The sequence below is a fragment of the Bubalus kerabau genome, chromosome 2 (genome assembly GCF_029407905.1).
Source record: "Bubalus kerabau isolate K-KA32 ecotype Philippines breed swamp buffalo chromosome 2, PCC_UOA_SB_1v2, whole genome shotgun sequence".
Classification (NCBI taxonomy): Eukaryota; Metazoa; Chordata; class Mammalia; order Artiodactyla; family Bovidae; genus Bubalus; species Bubalus kerabau.
The window spans coordinates 47,863,878-47,883,003 of NC_073625.1; positions in this window are offsets into that span (position 1 = coordinate 47,863,878).

Below are 19,126 nucleotides of genomic sequence, written 5' to 3' on the forward strand. Positions count from 1 at the left end.
TGACTTACTACACAGTGTAGTATTCTCTTTCCCACCCACACCCTCTACACACACATACACATACTTAGAAGCTCCTTAAGTAATGGTTATTTTTTTCACCCATACCCAACGATGTGTGGTACATAGTCAGCATTTGGTAAATGAACTAGATAGATAACAGACTTCATTCTTGTTATTGAATTAATATCATATTTAATATTAATATGACTCTTGAACAACCCATAGTTGAACTGTGGGAGTCTACTTATACACAGATTTTTTTTTCATTAAATATACTACATATCTGGGGGAGATTGACAACAGTTTGAAAAAACTCACAAACTGTGTAGCCAGCCAAGAAAGATTTTAAAAATTAAGAAAAAGTTAGGTATGTCATGAATGCATAAAATATATGTAGGTATACATACAACATACAATATATGTATTAACTGACAATTATTTTATCAGCAATGCCTCTGGTCAACAAGGCTGCTAGTAGTTAAGTTGAGGGGGAGTCAAAAATTATACACAGATTTTTTGAATGTTGCAGGGCATCAGTGTCCCTAACCCCAGTGTTATTCAAAGGGTAACTCTTTTATTTACATAATTCATTATAAATGCAAGCAACTATATTAATCACTTTGGATGTAACGTAATAAGCTCCAGAGGGACTAGCATTAAGCTCACCTGTTCAGTGCTTAGTGAACAGTTTTCTTGACTGCCCATCATATGTCAGGCATCATTCTGGCACTTGGGATACTGCAAAGTTAGCAAGTCCATCTCCTATTGAAGCTTGTATTTGTATAAATGTATAAATATGTATAAATATGTGCTGTTGTTCTTGTTTAGTCACTAAGTTGTGTCTGACTCTTTTGGGACCCCATAAACTGTAGCCCTCCGGGCTCCTCTATCCATGGGATTCTCCAGGCAAGAATACTAGAGCGGGTTGCCATGCTCTCCTCCAGGGGATCTTCCCAACACAGGATAGAATCCACATCTCTTACGTCTCCTGCATTGAAGGTGGGTTCTTTACCACCTGTACCACCTGGAAAGCCCCTATAAAAACATTTTGTTGTTCACTTATGCAGTCGTGTCTGACTCTTGTGACCCCATGGACTTCAGCACACCAAGCTTCCCTGTCCATCATCATCTCCCGGAGCTTGCTCAAACTCACGTCCATTGAGTTGGTGATGCCATCCAACCATCTCATCCTCTGTCGTCCCCTTCTCCTCTTGCCTTCTCTCTTTCCCAGAATTAAAGTCTTTTCCAATGATTCAGTTCTTTGCGTCAGGTGGCCAAATGATTGGAGTTTCAACTTTAGCAACAGTCCTTACAATGAATACTCAGGACTGATTTCCTTTAGGATGGACTGGTTGGATCTCCTTGCAGTCCAAGGGACTCACAAGAGTCTTCTCCAACACCACAGTTCAAAAGCATCAATTCTTTGGCACTCAGCCTTCTTTATGGTCCAGTTCTCACATCTCTATGGACATTTGTTGGCAAAGTGATGTCTGCTTTTTAATACACTGTCTAGGCTTATCATAGCTTTTCCTCCAAGGAGCAAGCGTCTTTTTAATGCCGTGAAGAAAATCTCAGAATAATGGGAGAGAGAACTGAAGGAGGCAATGGAGAGGCACTCATAATTAGCTAAAGGATTCATGAAGACCGGACTGGAAAAGGTCAGTTTTCATTCCAGTCCCAAAGAAAGGCAATGCCAAAGAATACTCAAACTACTGCACAATTGCACTCATCTCACACACTAGCAAAGTAATGCTCAAAATTCTCCAAGCCAGGCTTCAACATTATGTGAACCGTGAACTTCCTGATGTTCAAGCAGGATTTAGAAAAGGCAGAGGGACCAGAGATCAAATTGCCAACATCTGTTGGATCAATGAAAAAGCAAGAGAATTCCAGAAAAACATTTACTTCTGTTTTATCGACTATGCCAAAGCCTTTGATTGTGTGGATCAAAACAAACTGTGGATAATTCTTCAAGAGATGGGAATACCAGACCACTTGACCTACCTCTTGAGAAATCTGTATGCAGGTCAGGAAGTAACAGTTAGAACCGGGCATGGAACAACAGACTGGTTCCAAATAGGGAAAGGAGTATATTGTCACCCTGCTTATTTAACTTATATGCAGAGTACATCATGAGAAATGCTGAACTGGATGAAGTACAAGTTGGAATCAGGATTACTGGGAGGAATATCAATAACCTCAGATATGCAGATGACACCATCCTTATGGCAGAAAGTGAAGAAGAACTAAAGAGGCTCATGATAAAAGTGAAAGAGGAGAGTGAAAAAGTTGGCTTAAAACTCAAAATTCAGGAAACTAAGATCATGGCACCTGGTCCCATCACTTCATGGGAAATAGATGGGAAAACAGTGGAAACAGTGGCAGACTTTATTTTGGGAGCTGCAAAATCACTGCAGATGGTGACTGCAGCCATGAAATTAAAAGATCCTTGCTCTTTGGACGAAAAGTTATGATCGACCTAGACAACATATTAAAAAGCAGAGATGCTACTTTGCCAACAAAGGTCCGTCTAGTCAAAGCCATGGTTTTTCCAGTAGTCATGTATGGATGTGAGAGTTGGACTATAAAGAAAGCTGAGTGCTGAAGAATTGATGCTTTTGAACTGTGGTATTGGTGAAGACTCTTGCGAGTCCCTTGGACTGTAAGGAGATCCAACCAGTCCATCCTAAAGGAAATCAGTCCTGAATATTCATTGGAAGGACTGATGCTGAAGTTGAAACTCCAGTACTTTGGCCACCTGATGCGAGGAACTGACTCATTTGAAAAGTCTGTGATGCTGGGAATGATTGAAGGCAGGAGAAGAAGGGGACGACAGAGGGTGAGATGGTTGGATGGCATCACCGACTCGATGAACAAGAGTTTGAGTAAACTCTGGGAGTTGGTGATGGACAGGGAGACCTGGTGTGCTGCAGCCCATGAGGTTTCAAAGAGTCGGACACAACTGAGCAACTGAACTGAACTCTTTATCTCAACTTCCTCATCTGTAAAGTGGGAATCTTAAGAACAGCTCCAATGTCAGGGTACTTGAAGGACTGAATGAGAAAATATGGACGCAGCAGTGACATTTCATAAAAGTCACCTTATTGCAGGGTTTGAAGCCAGGGAGAGAGGTAATCTAATTTTTGCTCTGACAGGAATACCCAGCTGCAGATGGGAAATTGTTTGCATGACCAGGAGGGGCATCATGGAGACCACACAGGAGGCTATTGTGATGGCAAGGTGAAGTTTCTGACTTCAGGTCTCTGGAAGCTGCTCTCGTTAGGTGTCCCTGTGCTTTATTGACACATCCCACTACAAAGGCAAGTTAAGAAGATTTTCTGCTGGGTACAACAAGCATGTCTGTGCCTGATGGGATGTGTGAGAACAAGCCTGGGTTTCCAGCAGCTCCTGGGAATCACACACTTGTCCAGCGTCAAGCTCTGTGTGGATCACACCTAGGCAGACATTCACATCTGGCTCTCCAGTGTGCTTGTGTCTCTGCTGTTCCCTTCCTGTCTTCTTGGAGTTTCAGATCTGTCACTGTGTCTATTTGGATCCATAACATTTGGACATTTCCCCTAGAGTTTCCCAGAGTTCTAGAAGCTCCTCTGCCATCACTGCACTTTTAAGACTTTTAAAGCTTTGATGAACTGAATGAAGGAGAACATGTGCAATCTTAGATTGGCTAACTAAACACTCAGAAACGCACACATTTCTTATAAACATGATCTACCTGTCATCTGTTAATGGTCAAGTTTTTGAATGTCATCAGGGTGCCATGCTATGATTAAATACTTGCCCGTTCAGTGGTTGGACTGTAACATGAAAATTACAAACACATTTACTTCAGGAAATACAATAATATATATGCTTGTTGAATGAATGAATGAACTAATTCTTGACTAATGGCACCCCCAAGAGTGGAAGTAAGAAAGAAGCTACTACAACTTCTGCTTCTCTACTTCTGCTTCATTGACTATGCTGAAGCCTTTGTGTGGATCACAACAAACTGTGTGAAATTCACCAAGAGATAGGAATACCAGACATACCTTACCTGCCTCCTGAGAAACCTGTGTGCAGGTCAAGAAGCAACAGTTAGAATTGGACATAGAACAACAGACTGGTTCCAAATAGAAAAAGGAGTACGTCAAGGCTGTATATTGTCACCCTGCTTATTTAACTTATATGCAGAGTACATCATGAGAAACACTGGGCTGGAAAAGCACAAGCTGGAATCAAGATTGCCAGGAGAAATATCAATAACTTCAGATATACAGATGACACCATCCTATGGCAAAATAGAAGAAGAACTAAAGAGCCTCTTGATGAAAGTGAAAGAGGAGAGTGAAAAAGTTGGCTTAAAGCTCAACATTCAGAAAACTAAGATCATGGCATCCAGTCCCATCAATTCAAGGTAAATATATGGGGAAAAAGTGGAAACAGAGGCAGACTTTTTTTTGGACTCCAAAATCACTGCAGCGACTGCAGTCACAAAATTAAAAGACGCTTGATCCTTGGAAGGAAAGCTATGACCAACCTAAACAGTGTATTAAAAAGTAGAGACACTACTCTGGCAACAAAGGTCCATCTAGTCAAGGGTATGGTTTTTCTAGTAGTCATTTATGGGTGTGAGAGTCGGACCTTAAAGAAGGCTGACTGCTAAAGAACTGATGCTTTTGAACTGTGGTGTTGGAGAAGACTCTTGAGAGTCCCTTGGACTGCAAGGAGATCCAACCAGTCCATCCTAAAGGAAATCAGTCCTGAGTGGAAGGACTGATGCTGAAGCTGAAGCCCCAATCCTTTGGCCATCTTATGCGAATAACTGACTCATTGGAAAAGACCCTGATGCTGGGAAAGATTGAAGGCAGGAGGACAAGGGGACAACGGAGGATGAGATGGTTGGATAGCATCACGGACTCGATGGACATGAGCTTGAATGAGCTCTGGGAGTTGGTGATGGACAGGGAGGCCTGGCATGCTGCAGTTCATGGGGTTACCTGGAGTCGGACATGACTGTGCGACTGAACTGAACTGAACTGAAGAAAGAATCAACTAGTGAAGCTGCTCTAAACTATCTCCACTTTAATCTTGTGTGACTTGGTCCAAATTTCTGGGCTTGGTCCTTCCTTCCTCCCTCCCTCGCTTCCACCTTTGTTTACTTTTAGTTGTGCAAGTGATACATACAGCATCCACACACCAACAAGGACTCAGGCCTCTCCCTAGAAGTCACCACTGTTTTTAGATTTATATAAATACTTCTGAAATTATTTCTATGTACTATAGAAGTATATGTAGTTGGATATGTAGGTATGTACTACAAAAGTGCATGTATGAATGTACATACAAAAATATATAATAATGTTTTGTTTGATATAAATGTATCACATTGTGTGCATCATTATGAAACTTGCTTAGTTTTCTCAAGGGTAACCGTATGTCTTCAAAAGCTCTCCAATGTCAATATGTATAGTTCTACTTCATTTTGTTAAACTGAGGCTCAGCATCACTAGACACTGTCATTTACATGTATCTTAACATATTTAATCATTCTTTTTTCTTTTTGTAATTGTGTGTGTGTGTGTATGAGACAGAGAACCCAAGTACAGAAAAGGGGAAAAAAACAAAAACATATGGCTTAATTTTTTAAGTGAACATCTCTTTAGTTCAAAACAGAATATTACCAGCAGCCTAGAAGTCTCCTCAATATCCCAATCATCATACCTGTTTGATAAGAGTAGCCATTATCCTGGCTTTTATGGAAGTCACTTCCGAATTTTAAAAAGTTTTTAACCTCCTAAGCTTATATCCCTAAACACTATAGTTTAGTTTCACTTGATTTTTGAATTTCATATAAATGGAAACTTGTCGTGTGCCTTCCTTTGCATTTGGTTTCTTACTTCATTTATGTTTATGACAGTAATCCATGTTGTTACATACAGCTGAAGTTCATTCATTTTCATTGCTCACTTTATTTTGTGAATATGTTCTCATTCATTTATGCACCCCACTGTTACAGGACTTTTTGACTGTTTACAGTTTGAGGTTTCTGGGAACTTTTTCCTGGACATTCTTGTGCATACACATGTGCATGTATTTCTATTGGGCATAGATATAGGGATGGAACTGTAGGAATATAATGTGTGTGTACTTTCAAATTCAGAAGTAATGCTAAACTGTTTTTCAAAGTGGTTGCAGCATTTATTCTCTTTTTTTTTTTTAAATTTTATTTTATTTTTAAACTTTACATAACTGTATTAGATTTGCCAAATATCAAAATGAATCCGCCACAGGTATACATGTGTTCCCCATCCTGAACCCTCCTCCCTCCTCCCTCCTCCCTCCCCATTCCATCCCTCTGGGTCGTCCCAGTGCACCAGCCCCAAGCATCCAGTATCGTGCATCGAACCTGGACTGGCATCTCATTTCATACATGACATTTTACATGTTTCAATGCCATTCTCCCAAATCTTCCCACCCTCTCCCTCTCCCACAGAGTCCATAAGACTGTTCTATACATCAGTGTCTCTTTTGCTGTCTCGTACACAGGGTTATTGTTACCATCTTTCTAAATTCCATATATATGCGTTAGTATACTGTATTGGTGTTTTTCTTTCTGGCTTACTTCACTCTGTATAATAGGCTCCAGTTTCATCCACCTCATTAGAACTGATTCAAATGTATTCTTTTTAATGGCTGAATAATACTCCATTGTGTATATGTACCACAGCTTTCTTATCCATTCATCTGCTGATGGACATCTAGGTTGCTTCCATGTCCTGGCTATTATAAACAGTGCTGCGATGAACATTGGGGTACTCGTGTCTCTTTCCCTTCTGGTTTTCTCAGTGTGTATGCCCAGCAGTGGGATTGCTGGATCATAAGGCATGTCTATTTCCAGTTTTTTAAGGAATCTCCACACTGTTCTCCATAGTGGCTGTACTAGTTTGCATTCCCACCAACAGTGTAAGAGGGTTCCCTTTTCTCCACACCCTCTCCAGCATTTATTACTTGTAGACTTTTGGATCGCAGCCATTCTGACTGGTGTGAAATGGTACCTCATAGTGGTTTTGATTTGCATTTCTCTGATAATGAGTGATGTTGAGCATCTTTTCATGTGTTTGTTAGCCATCTGTATGTCTTCTTTGGAGAAATGTCTATTTAGTTCTTTGGCCCATTTTTTGATTGGGTCATTTATTTTTCTGGAGTTGAGCTGTAGGAGTTGCTTGTATATTCTCGAGATTAGTTGTTTGTCAGTTGCTTCGTTTGCTATTATCTTCTCCCATTCTGAAGGCTGTCTTTTCACCTTGCTAATAGTTTCCTTTGATGTGCAGAAGCTTTTAAGATTAATTAGGTCCCATTTGTTTATTTTTGCTTTTATTTCCAATATTCTGGGAGGTGGGTCATAGAGGATCCTGCTGTGATGTATGTCAGAGAGTGTTTTGCCTATGTTCTCCTCTAGGAGTTTTATAGTTTCTGGTCTTACGTTTAGATCTTTAATCCATTTTGAGTTTATTTTTGTGTATGGTGTTAGAAAGTGTTCTAGTTTCATTCTTTTACAAGTTGTTGACCAGAGTTCCCAGCACCACTTGTTAAAGAGATTGTCTTTAATCCATTGTATATTCTTGCCTCCTTTGTCGAAGATAAGGTGTCCATATGTGCGTGGATTTATCTCTGGGCTTTCTACTTTGTTCCATTGATCTATATTTCTGTCTTTGTGCCAGTACCATACTGTCTTGATAACTGTGGCTTTGTAGTAGAGCCTGAAGTCAGGTAGGTTGATTCCTCCAGTTCCATTCTTCTTTCTCAAGATCGCTTTGGCTATTCGAGGTTTTTTGTTTTTCCATACAAATTGTGAAATTATTTGTTCTAGCTCTGTGAAGAATGCTGTTGGTAGCTTGATAGGGATTGCATTGAATCTATAGATTGCTTTGGGTAGTATACTCATTTTCACTATATTGATTCTTCCAATCCATGAACATGGTATATTTCTCCATCTGTTAGTGTCCTCTTTGATTTCTTTCACCAGTGTTTTATAGTTTTCTATATATAGGTCTTTAGATTCTTTAGGTAGATATATTCCTAAGTATTTTATTCTTTCCGTTGCAATGGTGAATGGAATTGTTTCCTTAATTTCTCTTTCTGTTTTCTCATTATTAGTGTATAGGAATGCAAGGGATTTCTGGGTGTTGATTTTATATCCTGCAACTTTACTATAGTCATTGATTAGTTCTAGTAATTTTCTGGTGGAGTCTTTAGGGTTTTCTATGTAGAGGATCATGTCATCTGCAAACAGTGAGAGCTTTACTTCTTCTTTTCCAATTTGGATTCCTTTTATTTCTTTTTCTGCTCTGATTGCTGTGGCCAAAACTTCCAAAACTATGTTGAATAGTAATGGTGAAAGTGGGCACCCTTGTCTTGTTCCTGACTTTAGAGTAAATGCTTTCAATTTTTCACCATTGAGGATAATGTTTGCTGTGGGTTTGTCATATATAGCTTTTATTATGTTGAGGTATGTTCCTTCTATTCCTGCTTTCTGGAGAGTTTTGATCATAAATGGATGTTGAATTTTGTCAAAGGCTTTCTCTGCATCTATTGAGATAATCATATGGTTTTTATTTTTCAATTTGTTAATGTGGTGTATTACATTGATTGATTTGTGGATATTGAAGAATCCTTGCATCCCTGGGATAAAGCCCACTTGGTCATGGTGTATGATCTTTTTAATGTGTTGTTGGATTCTGATTGCTAGAATTTTGTTAAGGATTTTTGCATCTATGTTCATCAGTGATATTGGCCTGTAGTTTTCTTTTTTTGTGGGATCTTTGTCAGGTTTTGGTATTAGGGTGATGGTGGCCTCATAGAATGAGTTTGGAAGTTTACCATCCTCTGCAATTTTCTGGAAGAGTTTGAGCAGGATAGGTGTTAGCTCTTCTCTAAATTTTTGGTAGAATTCAGCTGTGAAGCCGTCTGGACCTGGGCTTTTGTTTGCTGGAAGATTTTTGATTACTGTTTCAATTTCCGTGCTTGTGATGGGTCTGTTAAGATTTTCTATTTCTTCCTGGTCGAGTTTTGGAAAGTTGTACTTTTCTAAGAATTTGTCCATTTCTTCCTCGTTGTCCATTTTATTGGCATATAATTGTTGATAGTAGTCTCTTATGATCCTTTGTATTTCTGTGTTGTCTGTTGTGATCTCTCCATTTTCATTTCTAATTTTATTGATTTGATTTTTCTCCCTTTGTTTCTTGATGAGTCTGGCTAATGGTTTGTCAATTTTATTTATCCTTTCAAAGAACCAGCTTTTGGTTTTGTTGATTTTTGCTATGGTCTCTTTTGTTTCTTTTGCATTTATTTCTGCTCTAATTTTTAAGATTTCTTTCCTTCTACTAACCCTGGGGTTCTTCATTTCTTCCTTTTCTAGTTGCTTTAGGTGTAGAGTTAGGTTATTTATTTGACTTTTTTCTTGTTTCTTGAGGTGTGCCTGTATTGCTATGAACTTTCCCCTTAGGACTGCTTTTACCGTGTCCCACAGGTTTTGGGTTGTTGTGTTTTCATTTTCATTCGTTTCTATGCAAATTTTGATTTCTTTTTTGATTTCTTCTGTGATTTGTTGGTTATTCAGCAGTGTGTTGTTCAGCCTCCATATGTTGGATTTTTTAATAGTTTTTCTCCTGTAATTGAGATCTAATCTTACCGCATTGTGGTCAGAAAAGATGCTTGGAATGATTTCTATTTTTTTGAATTTACCAAGGCTAGCTTTATGGCCCAGGATGTGATCTATCCTGGAGAAGGTTCCATGTGCACTTGAGAAGAAGGTGAAATTCATTGTTTTGGGATGAAATGTCCTATAGATATCAATTAGGTCTAACTGGTCTATTGTATCATTTAAAGTTTGTGTTTCCTTGTTAATTTTCTGTTTAGTTGATCTATCCATAGGTGTGAGTGGGGTATTAAAGTCTCCCACTATTATTGTATTATTGTTAATTTCTTCTTTCATACTTGTTAGCATTTGTCTTACATACTGCGGTGCTCCCGTGTTGGGTGCATATATATTTATAATTGTTATATCTTCTTCTTGGATTGATCCTTTGATCATTATGTAGTGACCATCTTTGTCTCTTTTCACAGTCTTTGTTTTAAAGTCTATTTTATCTGATATGAGTATTGCTACTCCTGCTTTCTTTTGGTCCCTATTTGCATGGAAAATCTTTTTCCAGCCCTTCACTTTCAGTCTGTATGTGTCCCCTGTTTTGAGGTGGGTCTCTTGTAGACAACATATGCAGGGGTCTTGTTTTTGTATCCATTCAGCCAGTCTTTGTCTTTTGGTTGGGGCATTCAACCCATTTACGTTTAAGGTAATTACTGATAAGTATGACCCCGTTGCCATTTACTTTATTGTTTTGGGTTCGAATTTATACACAATTTTTGTGTTTCCTGTCTAGAGAATATCCTTTAGTATTTGTTGGAGAGCTGGTTTGGTGGTGCAGAATTCTCTCAGCTTTTGCTTGTCTGAAAAGCTTTTGATTTCTCCTTCATACTTGAATGAGATCCTTGCTGGGTACAATAATCTGGGCTGTAGGTTATTTTCTTTCATCATTTTAAGTATGTCTTGCCATTCCCTCCTGGCTTGAAGAGTTTCTATTGAAAGATCAGCTGTTATCCTTATGGGAATTCCCTTGTGTGTTATTTGTTGTTTTTCCCTTGCTGCTTTTAATATTTGTTCTTTGTGTTTGATCTTTGTTAATTTGATTACTATGTGTCTTGGGGTGTTTCGCCTTGGGTTTATCCTGTTTGGGACTCTCTGGGTTTCTTGGACTTGGGTGATTATTTCCTTCCCCATTTTAGGGAAGTTTTCAACTATTATCTCCTCAAATATTTTCTCATGGTCTTTCTTTTTGTCTTCTTCTTCTGGGATCCCTATGATTCGAATGTTGTAGCGTTTAATATTGTCCTGGAGGTCTCTGAGATTGTCCTCATTTCTTTTAATTCGTTTTTCTTTTATCCTCTTTGATTCATTTATTTCTACCATTCTATCTTCTAATTCACTAATCCTATCTTCTGCCTCTGTTATTCTACTATTTGTTGCCTCCAGAGTGTTTTTAATTTCACTTATTGCATTATTCATTATATATTGACTCTTTTTTATTTCTTCTAAGTCCTTGTTAAACCTTTCTTGCATCTTCTCAATCCTTGCCTCCAGGCTATTTATCTGTGATTCCATTTTAATTTCAAGATTTTGGATCAATTTCACTATCATTATTCGGAATTCTTTATCAGGTAGATTCCCTATCTCTTCCTCTTTTGTTTGGTTTGGTGGGCATTTATCCTGTTCCTTTATCTGCTGGCTATTCCTCTGTCTCTTCATCTTGTTTAAATTGCTGAGTTTGGGGTGTCCTTTCTGTATTCTGGCAGTTTGTGGAGTTCTCTTTATTGTGGCGTTTCCTCGCTGTGTGTGGGTTTGTACAGGTGGCTTGTCAAGGTTTCCTGGTTAGGGAAGCTTGTGTCGATGTTCTGGTGGATGGAACTGTATTTCTTCTCTCTGGAGTGTAATGAAATGTCCAGTAATGAGTTATGAGATGTCTATGGTTTTGGGGTGACTTTGGGCAGCCTGTATCTTGAAGCTCAGGGCTGTGTTCCTTTGTTGCTGGAGAATTTGCTTGTTATGTCTTTCCCTGGAACTTGTTGGCCCTTGTGTGGTGCTTGGTTTCAGTGTCGGTATGGAGGCGTTTGATGAGCTCCTGTCAATTAATGTTCCTTGGAGTCAGGAGTTCCCTGGAGTCAGGGTTTGGACTTAAGCCTCCTACTTCCAGTTATCGGTCTTAATTTTACAGTAGTTTCAAAACTTCTCCTTCTATACAGCACCACTGATAAAACATCTACGTTAAAGATGAAAAGTTTCTCTACTGTGAGGGTCACTCAGAGAGGTTCACAGCGTTACATGGAGAAGAGAAGTGGGAGGAGGGAGTTAGAGGTGACCCAAATGAGATGAGGTGGAATCAATAGTGGAGAGAGTGGGCTGGCCAGTAGTCACTTCCTTATGTGCACTCCACAACTGGACCACTCAGAGATGTTCACGGAGTTATACAGGGAAGAGAAGAAGGAGGCAGGAGACAGAGGTGGCCAGAAGGATAAAAGGGGGAAATGAAAAGGAGGGAGACAGATCCAGCCAGTAATCAGTTCCTTAAGTGTTCTCCACCGTCTGGAACACACAGAAATTCACAGAGTTGGGTAGAGTAGAGAGGGGTTAGGGAGGAGATACAGGTGACCTGGTGGAGAAAATGGAGAGTCCAAAGGGAGAGAGAGCAGTCAAGCCAGTAATCTCGTACACTAGTGAAAAATGGGTCCTGAAGATTGGGTTCTTAAAGGTACAAAATTGGTAACAAATACATAAAAACAAAAATTAGAAATCTAGAGTAGAGTTTGGAATTTCAAAAATGCGATGTTAATGAAAAGAAGAAGGAAAAGAAAGAGAGAAAAAACGAACAAAGAAAAACAAACAAGGTCGTGAAAGTAATAAAGAAACTACAGGTACAAAATTGATAACTAATACCAAAAAGCAAAAATTAAAAATCTAGAGTAGAGTTTGGAATTTCAAAAATACAACGTTAAAAAAAAAAAAAAAAGAAGAAGAAGAAAAATAAAGAGAGAAAACAAACCAACCAACAAAAACAATGTCGCAAAAATTATAAAGAAAATACAGGTACAAAATTGATATCAAATACCAAAAAGCATAAATTAAAAATCTTGAGTAGAGTTTGGAATTGCAGATATATGATGTTATATAAAAGAAGAAGAGAAAGAAACAGAGGGAAAAAAAAGTCACAGAAATTATGAAAAAAACTATAGTTACAAAATTGATAGCATATATCAAAAGGCTAAAATTAAAAATCTAGAGTACAGTTTGGAATTTCAAAAATACAATGTTAAAGAAAAGAAGAAAAAGAAAAAAGAAAAAAGAAAAAAAAAACCACGGTCAAAAAATTATAAAATATATATATGAAGTTTGCTGAAGAAGAAAAAAAAAATAGGGTCTTTTTTTTTTTTTTTTGCAAAGTAATAGTTATAAAAGTGAAAATTAAAGGACAATAGAGGACTTAAAATTTTTTTTTCTTTTTTAATTAAAAAAAAAAAAGAAAGATTGATCGTAAAAATAGTAAAAATATATCTAGGTCTTTCTCTGGTTTTGTTGTGAGTATTATGGGTTCAGTTCATTTTTGGCAGTTCCTTAGTCCGACTTATATTTCTCAAGATCTATAGGCCCCTTCTTATGTAATCCGTAGTAACCACAGGGTTTTAATCTATGGCCTGTAGCTTCCAAGGCGTTTCCCTCTGTTACAGCTTCTTCTGTTTGCTGGTCTCTTCAGTGTCTGCTTCCCGCCCTGACACAAAGGGGATGGTTGAGGACACTATTTTTTTTTTTTTAATTTAGGCTCACTTGTTCAGCCGCGCTGTGGGGAGGGAGGGAGGGATGCTGCAAACAGATAACACTGGCGTGCGCTCGCAGTGCCTCAGCCACACTGGGTCTGCCCCTGCTCACGGCGTGTGTAGCCTCCCTGCCCACACTGCTTGGGCTCTAGGTTGTTCCGCCGGGAACAATCAGAGGCCGGCCCTGGGCTGAGCTCCCAGGTCCAAGCCGCTCAGGTTCAGGCACTCGGGTAGTCCTCAGAGGCGCAGACTCGGTTGGGCCTGCGTTTTGTGCTCTTCCCAGATCCGAGCAGCTCAGGTGATGTGTTTGGCGGGCGCCAATGCTGCGACTTATCGCCTCCCCGCCACTCGGTTATCTGGGTGTAAAACCGGCGCACCTTCTCAGGCAGATGTTGACCGTCCAGACCCCCAAGAAGTTTTAGTTAGCAAAGAAGCCTGCTTACAGTTTTATAGATAGTGTCTCTCTGGGGCTGCGTTTGCCCCCTTCCAGCTCTGGCTGCCTGTCACCGGAGGGGGAAGGTCTGCAGCCGGCTATCTCTGCTCAGTCCTTTGTTCCGTGCGCGGGCCTGGCGGTGTCTTAGGTTAGGGCTGGCTTTTCGCGTGGTAGATATCCCACAGTCTGGTTTGCTAGCCCAAATTATTTCGCTCAGATAGCGCTCAGGACATTCGGGCGGATTCTTACTCTAAGGGACACAGCCCGCGCCGCGCTTCCCTGCCCAGCCCCCGCTTGCTAATGCCGTGTGCTGGCGTCTGCGCTGCTTCTCCGCTGGGGGAGTTACCGTAGGGCTCACAATCCGCGATTTTTAATTGTTTATTTTTTTTCCCCTCCCTTTTATGTTGCCCTCTGTGCTTCCAAAGCTCGGCACAGATTCGGCAGTGAGAGGGTTTCCTGGTGTTTGGAAACTTCTCTCTTTTTAAGACTCCCTTCCCGGGACGGAACTCCATCCCTCCCTCTTTTGTCTCTTTTTTTGTCTTTTATATTTTTTCCTACCTCCTTTCGAAGAGTTGGGCTGCTTTTCTGGGTGCCTGATGTCCTCTGCCGGCATTCAGAAGTTGTTTTGTGGAATTTACTCGACGTTTAAATGCTCTTTTGATGAATTTGTGGGGGAGAAAGTGTTCTCCCCGTCCTACTCCTCCGCCATCTTGGCTCCTCCCCTCAGCATTTATTCTCTTATTAGCCGTGTATGAGAGTTCCCTTTGCTTTATTACTTCACCAACACTTAGTATTATCAGTCTTTTTAATCGTAGCCATTTTGATGAATCTGTTAATTCTCACTGTGGTTTTAATGTGCACCTTTTTGATTTAGAGGTATATTGGCCATTTGGATTAATGTCTTTTGCCCATTCAAATTGTTTGCCTCTCACCTAGTTATCTTTTTCTCGTGTGCACATGTGCTCAGTTGCTAAGACTCTTTGTGACCCCATGGAATGTAACCTGCCAAGCTCCTCTGTCCATGGAATTCTCCAGGAGAGACTACTGGAGTGGGTAACCATTCCCTTCTCCAGGGGATCTTCCAGATGCAGGGATCGAACCCAGGTCTCTTGCATTGCAGGCAAATTCTTTACCATCTGAGCCACCAGGGAAGCCTTTTCTTATTGGTTTATAAAAGTTGCTTTTAAGAAAAATCTTGAATGGTTGCTTGCCCTTTCTCTATGTTAATGGTATCTTTGGTTGAACAAAAATTCTTAATTTTAATAAAGTACAATTTTTTAATCTTTATTTTGATGGTTAATACATTATGCTCTTTAGGAAGGTTTTTTTTCCTCTCTCAAAGTAGGAAAAGAGTATACTCTATTATCAACTAAAAGCTTGGTTTTATCTTTCACATTTAGATCTAGAATACATCTGAAATTGAATTTTATGTATGATGTGAGATATGGGTTGAACTTTTTTCTTTCCATGTAGATATTCTTTGTCGTATATCATTTGTTGGAGAGAGCTGTGTTAAATACCCAGGCTCCAAATATGCATGAGTGTGTTTCAAGATCTCTTTATATTGTGCCATTGAAACAACTGTCTACCCACCCACGAATACACATTATTTTAATTACTGTGGTTTCATAACTTGATATCCAGTAGAGCAAATCCTTCTGCCTTATTATTCTTCTTAGGAAAGTTTTGCAATTCTCTGTCCTCTGCATTTCAATACCACTAGGTCTTTTTGACACATGGTATGATATTATTTATGAATAATGAGATTTTTATATTTTCCTTTCTAATTCATCTCTCTTCATTTCCCTATCTTGTTTTCTCTACATTGGCTAGGAGCCCCAGCATAATGCTGAATAGGAGTAAGAGTGGACATTTGTGTCATATTAACATCTTCAAAAGGAAACCTTTTAACATTTCATCCAATAAGTATGATGTTTGCTACTGTAGTTTTTTTTCCTTATATAACTTTTACCACCTTGGGGAAGTTCTCTTCCATTTCCAATTTTCTAAAACAAAATTTTATGGATGATAAATTTTATCAAAAGATTTTTTTTCCAAATCCCTGAGGTAGTCATAATTGTTTTAATCTCTTAATATAGCAAATTACAATGATTATTTTCTAATGTTATTCACAGAATAAGTTTAATTTAGTCAAGATATCATTTTTTCATAATGCTGAATTTGGTTGGCCAGTGTTTGGGTTTTTTTTTTTTTTAGTTTTGTCAACTTTATTTATTTTTTAATATAAATATATTTATTTTAATTGGAGGCTAATTACTTTACAATATTGTGTTGGTTTTGCCATACATCAACATGAATCCACCACGGGTGTACACATGGTCCCCATCCTGAACACCCCTCCCACCTCCCTCCCTATACCATCCCTCTGGATCATCCCAGTGCACCCAGAGCATCCTGAATCATGCATCAAACCTGGACTGGCGATTCGTTTCACATATGATATTATACATGTTTCAATGCCATTCTTCCAAATCATCCCACCCTCTCCCTCTCCCACAGAGTCCAAAAGACTGTTCTATACATCTGTGTCTCTTTTGCTGTCTCGCATACAGGGTTATCATTACCATCTTTCTAAATTCCATATATATGCGTTAGTATACTGTATTGGTATTTTTCTTTCTGGCTTACTTCACTCTGTATAATAGGCTCCAGTTTCATCCACCTCATTAGAACTGATTCAAATGTATTCTTTTTAATGGCTGAGTAATACTCCATTGTGTATATGTACCACAGCTTTCTTAACCATTCATCTGCTGATGGACATCTAGGTTGCTTCCATGTCCTGGCTATCATAAACAGTGCTGCGATGAACATTGGGGTATACATGTCTCTTTCAATTCTGGTTTCCTTGGTGTGTATGCCCAGCGGTGGGATTTCTGGGTCATACAGCAGTTCTATTTCCAGTTTTTTAAGGAATCTCCACACTGTTCTCCATAGTGGCTGAACTCGTTTGCATTCCCACCAACAGTGTAAGAGGGTTCCCTTTTCTCCACACCCTCTCCAGCATTTATTGCTTGTAGACTTTTGGATAGCAGCCATTCTGACTGGTGTGAAATGGCACCTCATTGTGGTTTTGATTTGCATTTCTCTGATAATGAGTGAGGTTGAGCATCTTTTCATGTGTTTGTTAGCCATCTGTATGTCTTCTTTGGAGAAATGTCTGTTTAGTTCTTTGGCCCATTTTTTGATTGGGTCATTTATTTTTCTGGAATTGAGCTGCAGGAGTTGCTTGTATATTTTTGAGATTAATTCTTTGTCAGTTGCTTCATTTGCTATTATTTCCTCCCATTCTGAATGTTGTCGTTTCACCTTGTTTATAGTTTCCTTTGTTGTGCAGAAGCTTTTAATTTTGATTAGGTCCCATTTGTTTCTTTTTGCTTTTATTTCCAATATTCTGGGAGGTGGGTCATAGAGGATCTTGCTGTGATTTATGTCAGAGATTGTTTTGCCTATGTTCTCCTCTAGGAGTTTTATAGTTTCTGGTCTTACGTTTAGATCTTTAATCTGTTTTGAGTTTATTTTTGTGTATGGTGTTAGAAAGTGTTCTAGTTTCATTCTTTTATAAGTAGCTGACCAGTTTTCCCAGCACCACTTGTTAAGGAGATTGTCTTTTCTCCAGTGTATATTCTTGCCTCCTTTGTCAAAGATAAGGTGTCCATATGTGTGTGGATTTATCACTGGGCTTTCTATTTTGTTCCATTGATCTATATTTCTGTCCTTGTGCCAGTACCATACTGTCTTGATGACTGTGGCTCTGTGGTAGAGCCTGAAGTCAGGCAGGTTGATTCCTCTGGTTCCATTCTTCTTTCTCAAGATTGCTTTGGCTATTCGAGGTTGTTTGTATTTCCGTACAAATTGTGAAATTATTTGTTCTAGCTCTGTGAAAAATACCGTTGGTAGCTTGATAGGGATTGCATTGAATCTATAGATTGCTTTGGGTGGTATACTCATCTTCACTATATTGATTCTTCTGATCCATGAACATGGCATATTTCTCCATCTATTAGTGTCCTCTTTGATTTCTTTCACCAGTGTTTTGTAGTTTTCCATATATAGGTCTTTAGTTTCCTTAGGTTGATATATTCCTAAGTATTTTATTCTTTTCGTTGCAATGGTGAATGGAATTGTTTCCTTAATTTCTCTTTCTGTTTTCTCATTATTAGTGTATAGGAATGCAAGGGATTTCTGTGTGTTGATTTTATATCCTGCATCTTTACTATATTCATTGATTAGCTCTAGTAATTTTCTGGTGGAGTCTTTAGGGTTTTCTATGTAGTGGATCATGTCATCTGCAAACAGTGAGAGTTTTACTTCTTCTTTTCCAATTTGGATTCCTTTTATTTCTTTTTCTGCTCTGACTGCTGTGGCCAAAACTTCCAAAACTATGTTGAATAGTAGTGGTGAAAGTGGGCACCCTTGTCTTGTTCCTGACTTTAGGGGAAAGGCTTTCAATTTTTCACCATTGAGGATAATGTTTGCTGTGGGTTTGTCATATATAGCTTTTATTATGTTGAGGTATGTTCCTTCTATTCCTGCTTTCTGGAGAGTTTTTATCATAAATGTATGTTGAATTTTGTCAAAGGCTTTCTCTGCATCTACTGAGATAATCATATGGCTTTTATTTGTCAATTTGTTACTGTGGTGTATTACACTGATTGATTTGCAGATATTGAAGAATCCTTGCATCCCTGTGATAAAGTCCACTTGGTCATGGTGTATGATCTTTTTAATGTGTTGTTGGATTCTGATTGCTAGAATTTTGTTAAAGATTTTTGCATCTATGTTCATCAGTGATATTGGCCTGTAGTTTTCTTTTTTTGTGGCATCTTTGTCAGGTTTTGGTATTAAGGTGATGGTGGCCTCATAGAATGAGTTTGGAAGTTTACCTTCCTCTGCAATTTTCTGGAAGAGTTTGAGTAGAATACATGTTAGCTCTTCTCTAAATTTTTGGTAGAATTCAGCTGTGAAGCTGTCTGGACCTGGGCTTTTGTTTGCTGGAAGATGTCTGACTACAGTTTCAATTTCTATGTTTGTGATAGGTCTGTTAAGATTTTCTATTTCTTCCTGGTTCAGTTTCGGAAAGTTGTACTTTTCTAAAAATTTGTCTGTTTCTTTCAAGTTGTCCATTTTATTGGCATATAATTGCTGATAGTAGTCTCTTATGAGGAGAAGGCAATGGCACCCCACTCCAGTACTCTTGCCTGGAAAATCCCATGGATGGAGGAGCCTGGTGGGCTATAGTCCATGGGG